The sequence below is a fragment of the Hippoglossus stenolepis genome, chromosome 1 (assembly GCF_022539355.2).
Source record: "Hippoglossus stenolepis isolate QCI-W04-F060 chromosome 1, HSTE1.2, whole genome shotgun sequence".
NCBI lineage: Eukaryota > Metazoa > Chordata > Actinopteri > Pleuronectiformes > Pleuronectidae > Hippoglossus > Hippoglossus stenolepis.
In genome coordinates, this window is record NC_061483.1 from 30,624,748 (window position 1) to 30,640,109 (window position 15,362).

The following is a 15,362-nucleotide window of genomic DNA, read 5'->3' on the forward strand; positions in this document are numbered from 1 at the left end:
ATCCTCTAGATGCCAAAAAGCACTAGTAATTGCTCAACTCATTTACAGTCCCTGACAAAAGTCTTGTCGCTTGGGTACAAGTTGACCTTAAGTGCCCCTCAAATATATTTGTAATCAATTTTTTTTTACAAGAAATGGCTAATTTCTATCCCAACAGCTTTTGAAATAATGTTTTGGTGCCAAACGAAACTGCTGAAAAGCATTCTAACGTTCACAGCTTGGTAAAGCCCACTGAGTCAGTTTTTGCAAAGACAAAAGTCTTGTCGCCTTGTCATATGATGCACCCAATCCTAGATTACAGCCTCACCTGTGATCAATAATTGATCAATCAATTAGTGGGTGTGTATAAAAAGAACCCCAGCACACCAGACCTTCACATCAACTGCAACTTGACCTCTGACAACATGCCTAAGATTCACCCTGAGACCAAAGCGTTGATTATCAAGAGGCTGAAGACCAGATCCACTGCTGAGGTGGCTGACACCTTCAATGTGTCTCAGCGTCAAGTACAAAGAATAAGAAAAAGATTTGAAGAGACTGGAGATGTTTTTGACAAGCCCAGGTCCGGCAGACCCCGCAAGACAACTGCTCGGGAAGACCGTTTGTTGGCTCGAAAATCCAAGGCCAGCCCCTTTTCCACTGCAGCAGAGCTCCACCAGGCCTGGTCACCTCAAGGCCCCGTGTCAACCAGGACAGTTTGTAGAATTCTGTCTCGAAATGGCCTCCATGGTCGAATCAGTGCCCAGAAACCAGCACTAAACAAAAGGCAATTAAAAAAACGTGTGGCATTTGCCAAGGCCCATAGCCTGCTAAAAGGATGGACGCTGGAAAAGTGGCAGAAGGTGGATTTCTCAGATGAATCTTCGGTTGAATTACATCACACCCGCTGCAAATATTGCAGGAGACCTACTGGAGCCCGCATGGATCCGAGATTCACCCAGAAAACAGTTAAGTTTGGTGGCGGAAAAATCATGGTCTGGGGTTACATCCAGTATGGGGGTGTGCGAGAGATTTGCAGGGTGGAAGGCAATATCAATAGCCTAAAATATCAAGAAGTATTAGCTACCTCTTACATTCCCAACCATACAAGGGGTCAAATTTACTTCCATCTCTACATCAAAGTTCCTCAAGGCGAAGAAGATCAAGGTGCTCCAGGACTGGCTAGCCCAGTCACCAGACATGAACATCATTGAGCATGTCTGGGGTAGAATGAAAGAGGAAGCATGGAAGACGAAACCAAAGAATCTTGATGAACTCTGGGAGGCATGTAAGACTGCTTTCTTTGCTATTCCTGATGACTTCATCAATAAATTGTATGAATCATTGTCGAACCGCATGGATGCAGTCCTTCAAGCTCATGGAAGTCATACAAGATATTAAATATGGATCTCACAGCACCACTACTTAATTCACTGATGTTATGCAACATATTTTTGTATTTGAAGTAAATTATTTGTTCAATTTTCACATTACTCTCTGTAGGCGACAAAACTTTTGTCTTGCCAAAATCTGACCTTTCTGTGTTCATTAAATGATCAATCTTTCTTCAGTGAAGCAAATTTATTTTAGTATATTAAACATAATTTGGGAGGGTTTTAGCTTTCATATGAGCCATTTCTAAAACCAATGGATAAATTAAAAGTCAGGTTATAAGCTGTTGTTTCTACAAAATGGATAAGTGACAAGACTTTTGTCAGGGACTGTATACATTGGCTCTAGGCCTGGTGAAATGAAGATGATTTAGTTGTAAAAGATTTAACAAAACATGGTGGAGACAGTACAGCAGGGAAGTACATTTCAGACTAGACTCTACTCTGCAGACACAGCTGAGCTCTGCTGCTCCACGTTTCTCTGCATCTGACACTGTTACGAGCTGGAAATATAATGCTTTTAAATGTTTAAAAGCCATTGACAACATAATTAGGGCCCGAGCACCTCTGGTGGGAGGCCCTATTGTATTTCGAAGGATTTGTATTTCCCTTTTGGGGCTTTTTCAAGGCCTAGACATGCTCAAATTGTTACCAAAGTAGGTACATTATCTCCATCGATTTGACATCCAACCTCTTCCTTGTCTTCAATGACAAGGAATTTACTTTTTTTATGCTTTCTTTTTGTATACAGACGTTCCTGACAATGTAATGTCAAAGTAAAGTGTAAAAAATCAGGCCCATTGACGACAAGCGGCCAATGGAGAGCGACTGGTCTTAAAGGAAAAGTTTTTTCAAAAGCTGTACAAAATACCAAATAACACGACCACTGAGGCTGACAAAATGATAGAACTGAACATTAGCATTTAGAAAGGTTTAATTCAATTTAATTAATTTTGATTGCACTGGAATATCTAATGTCAGATAAAATCTTATTTGAAAGCAGTTTCTTGGTAAAGCAATTCTTGGTCAGGACCAAAGTAAATTGTTTCTGTTGTCCAGAGCTTGAATCAACTAAATGCTAACTAAAATAAAAAGAGTGAGGTTGACTTCGCTATCAGTGCCTTTTTACCTAATGACTAAGATTCAATTTAAAAATGTCTGAAAGCTGATAATTCACTGTCCCCTGAATGCTACTGTCACAATGGCTTGGACATGTTATGTTCATCAGCACCCCTAGATGTCAGTAGAGAGCTATGTATGGTTTATCCTCAGCCATCTGCATGTGATGTAAAAATAAGACTGATGTTTGTGGATTAACCTCTAAAGTATTTTTATTATTGAATATTTATCATGAATAGCAAGTAGATTCAGCATGCCAATGCTCCTGATGCAGATGAGCCATGCATGTTCAAACAGACTGCATTTACTGTGGACACACTGTGAACACATGAAAGAGAGTTGAGGGAGTCGGAGGCGAGTGCCAGTGAACTCACTGTGAACTCTGCCTCTCATGTATCCTCAGCTTTCTGAATGAACACTTAAAGGGAGTTCTGAGATAACACACTTCATGTTAGTGACTGACTGATTCATCTTCACAGAAAACTCCTACTTTTGATCACTATTTTCATTGTTTATTATAGTTATACAACATAAGAGTTCCACAATATATGAAAATACTTCAGAATTCAGATGTGTTATAGATGGACGTGGCCACACTGTCAGGAATTCCCATTAGGTCTGGTCAGGGCACCAACAAGAGTGTCCAAGAGCTTTTGGGCAGCTGCTGGGAAGGTGTTCCAAGGAGCCTCTTCTACAACAATGGGGACAGGAAGGTGTTCCAACTCTTGCCCCAGATATGTAGGTTTGCTAGACTGGGTAGGCCATGTTAGACTCCCAGTCCCCAAACCAGAGTCAGAACACTGATATTCAGTAATGACAGGGGATGTATTACTCACACAAAGCAGTGAAAAAATGACAGTAAACTGAAGTGACTATTATTCAGGGTGAGCCCAGGCCAAAACAACCAACCAAAGAATCTATCTCCTCAAAGAAAAGCGCTGGTTAAACCTACTGAAAAACAAAACAAATAAACCAATGAAAAATCGAAGGTTATTAAATTATGGTCTGATAGAATCGGATTACGTGGAAGTACTATTAGATGTTCAATTTTGACACCGTATGATACTACAAGGTCAAGTGTGTGGTTACAACAATGAGTAGGTTGGTGTACACACTGACTGAAACCAGTTGAGTCTAGTACTGAAATAAATGCTGCGCTAAGGCTATCATTATTGTTGTCAACATGAATATTAAATTCACCAACAATAATCATTTTATCAGTTTTTAGGACTAAGTTTGATTTCAAAAAAACAGAATAAGCCCCAGGAGCACGGTAAACTACAGCAAATATGATTGGCTGTTGGTATTTCTTGGATGGGTGTGGAAGAACAAGACTTTCAAATTAGTTGTAGCTTAGTCCATAGAGTTCAAGATTGAACTGTATGGAGCCCTACTGATGTGGGTTTCCTCTATATTTTACAGGAGCTGAGGGCCTAAGGTGGTGGAGGCTGGTGTTTTTGGTGGCGGTTTCTCCTGTGTGCTGTGCTATTCACCCCTAATCCGGTTTTCCACTATAGCGTGTGTGTGTGTGTGTGAGGATGTGTGTGCATGTGTGATCGGGGTGACTCTCCTAGGGATACCACTCCTCCTTCACTAGCCTGCCTCTACACTGGTAAGCCTCAACCCCTTGTGATGGCTCTTTTAATGATTTAAATTGTGATTTGAAATAACAATATTATTTTTGGATGGAACCACTTCTCACTCCTTACTATACTGAACCGGATTGCCTTATGGTTATTAATATTGGTTGGAAGTAATTAATATTCCCTGGATTCCTATCCCAGGGTGGCGTTGTGGACTTCTTGAGTTATGATTGTACTATTTAAATGTTACTTTAGACTTGTCAATCACAAAACTTCACTTCATTTGCCACATTCTGGCATTGTCGGCAGGATTTACTTTTGAGAGCAGAGACAGGTGATGGACACAAGTGCAATAGATGCTGCGTGTAGCTGAACCCATCAACAAAATAACAATATTCACAACGTTAGTCCAGATGTAAATTCAAAATCAAGTAGACCTCCAAACTGTTTACCTAAACTCCACATCCCTACCAGTTGAAGAAATTGTCTGGACAACGTGAAGGCCCCTTGGCCTCTGGCCTCCTTTTTTTGTTTGTGTTTGGATTAGAGTGATGCTGGACACCTGAGTTGATGTAAATGCTTCACTCTATGTATGAGCGCTTGAGCAGTCACTCTCTCACTCCTATATACCTTATCAGTGCATCATACATCAGCAAGTAGCATCATGTGGTGATGACAAAGATGATACCCAACCCGAAAGCCTGAATGAATGGCGCAGAATCAGACGTAATAAAACAGAAAAAACACAACTTGCCTCCATACTGCTTGTGTGGTGTCATCCAGGTGTCAACAAGCCCCAACATTCATATTCGACTTTTAAGCCTAAATGTCCACTACTGGAAGTGGCGATGCTAGCGTATGTAGCCACACGATGGTGTGCTCGAGGGTCCGTGAATGCACCTCGGAAAATGCTATCAGAGGAAATTTAGGCTAAAAATTTTACGTTCAGGATGTGTTTTGTCCAATCAAAAAGGTGGCACGAAGATGAGATGAGGAACTGGAGAGCGACTGATTCGCTCGCAGAGTCCCGTCAGCGAGGAGGTGATCAGCGAATAAGCTGCAGGTGCGGGGGTAAGCTGTCACTGGCAACGCCTCTGCCGAGTCCTCTGAGGTAGAATGGCAGACACCTGCAGAGGGGAGAACAGACAAGGGAGGGGGGACACTTGGGGGCACAGAGGAGCTGTGACAAAAAACACAGAATAAATGACATAGTTTCGAGTCGAATATGAATGTCGGAACTTGCGGACACTTGGATGACACCACACGAGCAGTATGGAGGCATGTTATGTTTTCTCTGTTCTTTTATTACGTCTGAAGAAGAGGTCGCAGTTGACTTCAATTGTAGATGTAGCCCGATGCGCGCTCCCTCCCTGCCGCTGCAGGGCGCTTTTTCCTGCTTTAATGGCGCGCTGGTCACTAGGCGACGTCATGCGCTACCGTATTTAAGGAAGCGGCTGTGCATAGCTCGCCCTCCTTCCGTTTCCGCTCGTCTCCTGTGGGTCTTTGGGTTGGCGTGGACGAAGTAGTTTCGTTGCCGTGGCGGAGTTTTGTGTTTGGTGCAACAGCCAGGGCCCCACATCCCCTTATACGCAGTGTGACTGACCGCTGGCGTGGGATTGCTCCGCCGGGGACCTTCGGGGCGCAGTTGTGGGTCTGCTTGCTTGATTCAGCTACGGCTGTGGAGACTCTCACCCTCCGGGTTGCTGTGGCTGTACCTTAGCTTGAAGGAGCAGGGTGAGGCCCTGCTCCTTCGTCGGCCGTCATTGGCCACCACGCTTCAGACGGCCCTGCTGTTCTGGCTTGTATGGAATTGTTTTGGCTTGTATGGAACTGTTCTAGCTTGTATGGAATTGTTCTGGCTGATACGACACTGTTCTGGCTTTTATGGCACTGTTCTGGCTGATAAGGCACTGTTCTAACTGTTAGACTGTCCTGGCTCTGAAGGAAGTGTGCAGCTTTTAAAGAAGTGTTATCTCTCTTTCACTGTGGCTCTCCACGCGTAGTTGAGTTGAAGCGTGGAGTGACCACCTCGGAGGGACGCCTAACTTTTAGTAACATTCAATCCAATTTACATTGTTGTTTATATTGGTTTGTATTTGGTTTATTTTGTTGTTTTGTTGTTATTCACCAGCATTTGATTTAACACTGATATGTTTTAATTATCTTTTTATTGTTGGTCAGGTGCTGTGGGCCTGAGGCGGCGACCCAATCCCTGGTGGTGGCGTTTTCTTCACAACCCGTTTTGTTGGTTTGCAGTGTCATGGGTGGTTAGTTTATTAATCCTTCCCTTTTTCCTATGGTTCTCGTCGCCGTGGTAAGTCCCAGCCCTGTCCCTGTGTTGATCTTGTCTGAAGTGTTTTATTTCATATGTTAATTTGTGTTCTGTTTGTTTGTTTCATTTTGCTTTTTGTTGGTTTATGCATTTGACTTTAATAAAGTTATTTTCTACGAGTAAAACACGTCTCTTGCCCTGTGATATACCCAAACCTGTGTTGTTGCACACACAACAGTTTAGTTATTTCCTGGAAGTGAAATTCCCCAGGTGGCGTTGTTGCAATCCCTCATTATCCCCGCTTTCCCTCACGCTACATATAGGATTCGGCTGCAACGCTGTTTACCCCTGAAACTCCAGAAGTGATTCGTGGACTCAAGCACTTAACCCACCCCTCCATTGACATAGTGGTGAGTAGATAATGAGTGAAGTATATGAGCTGCAGTATAGGTCCCACTTCCTCAATTTGAGTAGATGACTTTAACCCAACTAAAAAGCCAAAGTCAGTTCATCAATGTGTAAAATGGCAGCAGATGGCACATAGACATCAAAGGAGGCTTGAGCCTGTGTCCTTTTTCTTCCTCGAGAGAAAGTGCCCTTTTTCTGGAAATTTATATTATAATGAAGCTCAGCTTAAGTTCAGTCAGGAAGACTTAACCTACTTTCAGCCGTCATTAAGTGATCGCTTCTGGCACGCTTGGCACTAATTTTTAACACTACTACTTTGCATATCATCTTCATGTTGGACCTTGACAACGACTATCCCCAGGAGGATTTAGATCCCAACACGGATCTGCTCCAGGAGGTTCACGATGGTGCCTCGAACGGCCGCCACGGTGTGTTGGTGCACACTTCTGTGTTTGTTTTTAGTCTTTAATTCAGTTCATTGCGACTTAACTCTGACTATTTTTACGAGGGATGAGCTACTTAACATCAGGGACTCAACACCATCTGATTTATGGCCCAACTTTCTCGCCTCTTCCGTGGATTTATTGGATTTACTAATCAAAGGTGCCGTGGTCCTCGGTCACGCAGCGAGATTGAGGCGGAGAGGAAAACGCGCTGGGGCCCTTGTGCGCTTCAGGGAGAGTGGATCACGCTCGCCTCTACCGAGTACACTCCTCCCCAGTGTCCGCTCACTGTGCAACAAAATGGACGAACTGCGCCTTCTCATCAGGACAAATAGACTTTTCCCTTTCTTCTGTTTTGTGTTTTACTGAATCGTGGCTGACTGAATCTACACCGGACTCTGCCGCACAGCTGACCGGCTTTCAGCTGTTACGTGCAGACCACGATCCGATTCTTTCACGCAAAACAAAAGGCGGAGTGATTTGTTTCTACATAAACCATGGCTGGTGCAGTGACGTGAAAGTGATTTTACAATCCTGTTCTCCTGACTTGGAATCGTTTTTCATCACCTGCAGACCGTTTTACTCTCCCCGTGAATTCACTTCTTTTATTCTGGCAGGAGTTTACATCCCACCGCAAGCTGACGTGCGAGAGGCTCAACGTCAACTCGCTGATCAGATATTAGGAGTGGAGAGAAGGAGAGAGAACACGTATTCCCCTGTTATTGTCATTTGGGGACTTTAATAAGGGCAACTTAACTCACGAACTCCCCAAATACAAACAGTTAGTCAAATGCGCGACCAGGGGGGAGAATACTTTGGACCACTGCTACAGTACCATCAGCAGGGCTTATCATGCAGTTTCCCACGCTGCTCTGGGTCTATCCGACCACGCTCTTATCCATCTGATCCCGGCTTACAGACAGAAACTTAAACTTTCTAAACCTGCTGTGCTGAGATCTGTGACATCATACATCAGCTTCTGTGAGGACAGATATATTCCAACACGCACCAGGGTGAGTTACAACAACGACAAGCCCTGGTGCACAGCAAGACTCAAACAGCTTCGTTTGGAGAAGGAAGTGGCCTTCAAGAGTGGGGACAAGGATAGGCTCAGACTGGCTAAATACTCGTTTGGCAAGGAGATTAAAGAGGCCAAACGACAGTACTCCAAGAAGCTGTAAAATCAATTTGCAGCCAACGACTCCTTGTCAGTCTGGAAAGGCCTTCGGGTGATCACAGGCTGCAAAACCAAATCCCCCACTCTGTGGAAGACCTTAGACTTGTGTAGCGTGAGGGAAAGCGGGGATAATGAGAGATTGCCACAATGCCACCTGGGGAATTTCACCTCCAGGAAATAACTAAAATACTGTGTGTGCAACAGCACAGGTTTGTTTAAATCACGGGGCAAGAGACGTGTTTAGTAAATTTTGCCCCTGTGAATGACCTGCATAAGGTCAGAAATGTACATCGGGACATGTTAAAGGCCGTGGTCCAGCATGAGGCTGCCAATCCCCCACCTAAGATGCCCTCTCCGCCGTCCTTGGCGGCACGGGATGATGATTTCTCTAGTGCCGGAGACTTATGGGTCTTGGTTCCTGAAACCCTTTTCCCATGGTCTGCAGAGGTTCCAACTACCTTGCGTCTTGAAAGCCCTCCTGTCATGATCCCATTGCAGACCAGGCCCATTCTGGCAACACCTCCTGCTTCTGGAGGTTCCTCACCGCCAGCTCCTTCATGGTCCCCAACCGAACAGCCAAGTCCCAGTCAGCTGGCTCTGCGTAGATCTGCTCGTTCCACGGCGGGCCACCATTCGAATGTCCATCGCCTTCCTCGGCCTGCAGATCACCAGGACCATTTGGCCAATAGACCTTCAGGCCCGGTATCTAATTCCCAGTTGGCCATTTTTAGGCCTTGGTGTTAATCAGACCTTTCTGTCCATCGTCGGGCTGACGATGCAAAAGGGGGGGATAGAGATGTAGCCAGATGCGCGCTCCCTCCCTGCCGCTGCGGGGCGCTTTACCTGTTTTAATGGCGCGCTAGTCATTAGGCGACGTCATGCGCCCCGTATTTAAGGAGGCGGCCGTGCTTGGCTCGCCCTCCTTCCGTTTCCGCTCGTGGAAGAGGTAGTTTCGTTGCCGCGGCGGAGTTTGGCGTTTGGTGCAACAGCCAGCGCCTCACTCAAATATCCCCTCATACGCAGTGCGACTGACCGCTGGCATGGGATCGCTCCGCCGGGGACCTTCGGGGCGCAGTTGCGGGTCTGCTTGGTAAGTAACGTTGTCTGCCTATCTCTCGCTTATTTCATCCCAGCTGATTGTTGTGCATGTTATGCTACAGCTGGATTCAGCTACGGCTGTGGAGACTCTCACCCTCCAGGTTGCTGTGGCTGTACCTTAGCTTGACAGGGTGGTACGTATGGTCCCATTATTCATGAAATTCTGTTTTTGTCATTTTAATTACTAAATTTGTTTATTCGCCTTCCTAGAGGCCCTGCTCCTTCGTCGGCCATCATTGGCCACCACGCTGCAGACCGACCTGCTGTTCTGGTTTAATTGGAACTGTTTTGGCTTGGATAGAATGGTTTTGGCTTGTATAGAACTGTTCTGGCCTTTTTGGAATCATTCAGGCTGATACAACACCGTTCTAACTGTTAAAGACTGTCCTGGCTTGACAGGACAGTCTTTGTTACTGCAGCGACCTTTACACGCACACCCAGGTGCCTTTCGTTTCTTTGAGGCCCTGCGTCCCTTCTCGGGTTTCTCAGGGCGCCACTCCTCCTCACTCTCATCAGACATCAGCTATATATATACACATTTGTAAATACTGAAATACAATATATACCAATATCAATGTAGGTAACCTACAGAGCTCTTTGTCAACATTGGTTTCGGTGTAGAAATCACCTCACCATTGGATTTTTAACCTCATAAATAACTTTGTAGTCTAGAGAATTACACATCAACACCCATTATGTTAACTGGGGGATTAAAAAGTGAATGAAATTAAATTTCTCAGAATAGATAACAAATTATGCTTGAAGCCACATACAAATTATTGGAAATCCGCAATATCAAAGTCAAATATATATTAAATTATTCCTCTTTATATACCCTATGCTGTTCCTTCATACTCCCATATATGACCTACGGTGTGGAAGTGTGGGGAAAGACTTATAAAACCAATCCAATCTTCCTTCTTAAAAAAAAGGAGCCATAACAATTGTGAATAAAACCACTGACAGAGAAACCATCAACTCCCACTCTATAAAACTAAAAGCACTTAAGTTGAAAAACTTGGTTTTCACGTTGGTCACCCAACGTGAGGTTTCCAGCCAGGCGGCCACCGAACAATGGTGCAGAGGAGGTCCATAGCACAGCAGCAGTCATTCAAGTAGGCTGTCCCTTTTCCATAACAAGTGCAAATGCATCATAATGCTACAACAATGAAGATAACTAATCATTAATAATATTTGATTTTCGTAATGTAATTTATGATAATCCAACTATACTGAAACTGTCTTGACATAATGGACATGCCCAGCTTCTGAAATGTGAGACATGTAGGTGGGTCACTGTACCTTGACTGGTCAGGCCTTTGTTTCCACCATTGATATATATTGTATTTCATTATTTACAATAATTTGATTAATTAACTTTCCTAGCCCAATTTCTATTTTACAGAAAATAAATGAATAAGTTGCACTTACAGGCTGGCACGTGCACACATGACATCAGAGGGGGCTTGAGCCCCTGCTCTTTTTCTTCCTCGAGAGAAAGTGCCCTTTTTCTGGGGTGCTTTTTCTTAAAAATAAATTAATATTATATTCCTGTTTGTGCACAGCTTCCCTGTCAAACAAATATATTGAATGAATAAACAATCAAACTATCAGGTCGGGAGATTAGTCTCTACCCTCCCTCCCTCCACGTCTCCTGCACAGTGGGGAGCACTAGAGCTGTGGACATTTCTTGATTCTTCTATGCATCCCGACGCAGACAACTCTGCATCCATGCAGAGACAGAAGATAATCGATGATTGTTGTTTTTAGCGATGTCGCGTCGCTGAATAGTTAGAACCAGCGCTGCTTCAGGACATACGCTCATTAAAAGGTCCGGTCATCCTGTGTCAGAGTGTCTGTCGGAGTCTGTTTCCTGCTCACTCCTCTGACCTGCGCTTACCTTACACTTTACTTTGTGTTTGTTTGATTCACTCCAGTACGGAAGATATTAATTTTAGTTATCTCGTGATTACGAGATAATTATGTCGTTATCTCAACTAAAGAACCTCTGTTTTCCCGAGATAATTAATTTGAGATCACAATCTAATATTTTGTCAATCTATGACTATTCAGTATATTTTCATGACGTTAAACAATATTGATTTTGTAATATACTGGGACAGCTTTGAAATAATCAGGCCAGAGAGTGCAAGTCAACATTACTGTTTTTTCTTTGCTTGTGTTAAAATGTTCTGTGCAGTTTTTAGGCTTTGTGGTGCAGCTTCAAGTGGGTGAGCAGGTGAAAAGCTTTACACTTGTTTTTGCATAAAAGTAGCTACCAGCCCCACAGAGTCCATCAAGCTGCCGTCTAATCCCATTTAGTCACATCAAAATTGTTAAAATCCCACCTAAAAAGGTCAGCTTTATCTGCATCCTCAAGGGAGACGTAACTCCTCCCTTGTCTCATACCACCACCATTACCACCTCCTCCTCCCACTCCCCAAAGGCCCTAATCTGACACTTGGCATCGCCAGCACAACTTGTCAACCATGTCTGGATTATTAAAAAAAAAGATCTCATGTCTTTGTTAGTTTTCTCTCTTACCCCTAGCCAAATGTTGTCAACACACACACACACACACACAGATATTTGGTTGAACATTGGTAAAGTTGTTTTTAGAAAACAAAATTAACTCAGTTGCCAGAGAAAACTACAGCAGCACATGGCTCATCATCCATCCATTGCTTTACTCCTGTAATAAATAATAATGATCTGCAGGATTCAGAAGTTAAAACCAATCTACACACTTTACACATGGGTGGCTGGAGATCTGGGGACGTTGCTGAAGCCACTGGGAGCAGGTGAGGAAGATTTGTGGCTGAAGGCTGGGCTTGGCATAGAGTGGTGGCTTGAGCTGGTGGCTGGTGATCCTGAACATAGATCAAACAATCAGCTCAAGGACAGAAAAATGACTAATACTAGAACATAGCCTGCCTGCATGCTGCCAGGTTGGTAACAACGACATCATGAGGATTCTGTCCCGTAAGTTAGCGGTTGTTAGTGGTGTTTTGAATCACTACTCTGGTATTAAACGTTCAACCACTAGGGGTTGCTGTAACACCAGCTGCAGCCCTGTTATGAAACCTGTGTTCCCCTTTGTCTGACTGCAGCACTGCTGCAATGTAGACAGACAGGGGTGGGGACCCTCTCCTACTCTCACTGCTCAGTGTCTCCTCTTACTCCATATGTGTGTGTGTGTTTTGTATTACTCTTACTGCAGCAGTGCTGTGTTAGACTTTTACAGGGCGGGGTCTGTATGTCTGCTTGTCCCCCTTTCATTCCAATTATATCCATTTATTGTCTTGATTATGAATCTATAATTCTACTCAAAGCAGGATACAAAACAATAAATACAAACAAAAAGATAAATAGCAGTTGATAGATGTAAACGATGAATGAAACACAAGTACACACTACAGTAGAACAGTAACACAAAATATATATGGTATGTAGATGTACCAACCATTCAAAAAAAACAATGAGCGGCATTATTATTCATGTCACATCTGGCTCCTCTGATTGCTCTCTGGCAGCTAGATTAAGCAGACATCTGATGCTGATGTTCATCATGAATGAAACCCAACACACTCAGAGAGAGAGAGAGCAGCGGCTCACCAGAGCAAGAATGAAAACACATCCAGGAGCAGAGGAACAATGCCAGACAGGTGTGGTTCAAACATTCAGTACATGAATCTTTATTGGAAATGTTGTCAAAGATGTGCACAAAACGATTCCCTCCGCTTATTTTCAAACTGTGTTCACAGTGCACTCAGCTGTCCTCAGTTTGACCTCAGCCTAACCCTCCTGCTCCATCTCCCTGCACAATGTGTGATGCTGCAATGTACAGTGCACCACTGACGACATAGTACTTTGTGACTGGGAGGAAGGAAGGAAGGAAAACAGTATGAGTGAACGCTGCAGTACCCCAGGGCCTGTTCTGTCAGGTTGGGTTTGAGAGCAGATCTATTAGATGACAGCTCTGCTAATTGTTGCTCATTATCTTCCCACATCTGCTGCAGTAACAGCATTTTACCGGTAAGTGTACTGGACCCACTGACCAACTTTGACTGGGAGATATGGACGAGAGTACCTAGGAGAGCCCCAGCCTGCTTCAGAAGCTAAGGTAGACTGTCAGAGAGTCACTGTTTGAGAGGGGTCTGGTGCTGAAGGAGCTAACACTTACTGTACTAATGTTCACTACAACACTGACCAAAGACATGAGTTCAGGTTCCGTCAGCAATGAAATTTCTCTTGGCTTCCAATTCAGTTGGAGCTTTTGGATGAGTAGAGTGATATATGTTTTAGGCGACTGTTGATGGCACTGTTTTGATCAGTTACCATGGTGGCCAAATAGAAAGTCAAAGGAGAATCATAAAGTTCTAGCTACACAAGATCAAAAGTAAGCCAAAGCTCCCAACTTCTTTTCCAGAAGTAAGAACCTATTTAAGACAGGTAATATGTCAAAATGCAAATAAAAAATCCAGCTCTTGTACAGCATAGTGTCGTTCAGTTTGTCTACACAGTAGTTCATGTCTGAAAATGGCTTAAGAGATCACATTTTTCCAGCCATGAACTGAATATCCACAGAATTGGGTCTGGCGTGTCTCCCGAGTTTGCCTTTCACATATGGACAATGCAGCAGGAGATCCTAACTCAAACGTGTTCACAACTACACAGGTGACAATGTTCTGTAAACAAACACACGTGATCTCATCAGCAGAATTATTACATTACGTCCTGCCGCCGCATAATATCAAAATGATCACCTTGCATTTCTATATGGTTCATTTATTCCATTTTGCATATTCCATTATTATTATTATCTTTAGAAATATTCCCTTCCACGTCAACATTAGTGAATAAATCTCATATTTTTGTATTTGATGTTGCATTGTGTGTTCTTTTGGAGTTGGAGATCCATAGAATAGAGAATTCATGTCTGTATGATTTGAGACTGATTATTAATTAAATTATATAAATTTGCTCCAACAGAAGCTGGTGCCCCTTTTTCACAAGAAGTTCAAATTCATCATAGCGCTACAAGTGCTAAACTTTGAATAAATAATTACATGTAATAACTGTTATGGTGTAGATCCTGCAAGACTGAACATCTGGTTTGTTTGCATGTGGTGTCTGTTGTATCTGACATGAATTAGTTGCATTGGAAACTTGAAGTCTGTTAACGATGCTGAGTCACATTAGCAGCTGGCTGTCTTCATTACTCAGCATTGATTAAACATCAGCATAAAATACTTTCTGTCTCTGTCACTTTTACTGAAACAACAGCAGGCAGCACAAAGCAGCTCATATAAGAGTCTGTCATAAATAACTTTTGAATAATGATCATTGTTCAAAAGTCAGACATTTCATTCATGGAAGCAGGTGATTATACGGTTGACTCCCTCTTAAAGTCAAAGCACTGTTTGTGAATGAACTCTTAATCTACTTCACTTGGTAAATTAACCATTGTAAAAACAATCACACTTGTTTTAAATATTTTAAAATGTTAATGTTTAATGTGCAAACACCCCAGCAGGGAACTGTCAGCTACGCAGCTGCAGTGCCATCTAGCTGTGAGGGGTAGAAGAATGTTGCATTCATAACAAGGGATAATTTGATGCTTCTTTTGTTAGTTTGTTTGCTTTATTAAAATAAATAGTACCCATCAGCTTTGTCCAAGGGGCTCTCATCATAACTTAACTGAGCCAAATATTCTATTTCAATTTTGCCAGATATGACATTCATCTGGTAGACACACAACTCCAGAGGAACCCTAGTGCTGCTCTGAATCGGATAGATGTACAAATGAAAAAAAGTATTTGTCATTTAAATTAAAGATTGTTACATTGTCTCTATGTCTCTTTAACGCAGAGGTAGCCAACACGGTGCCCG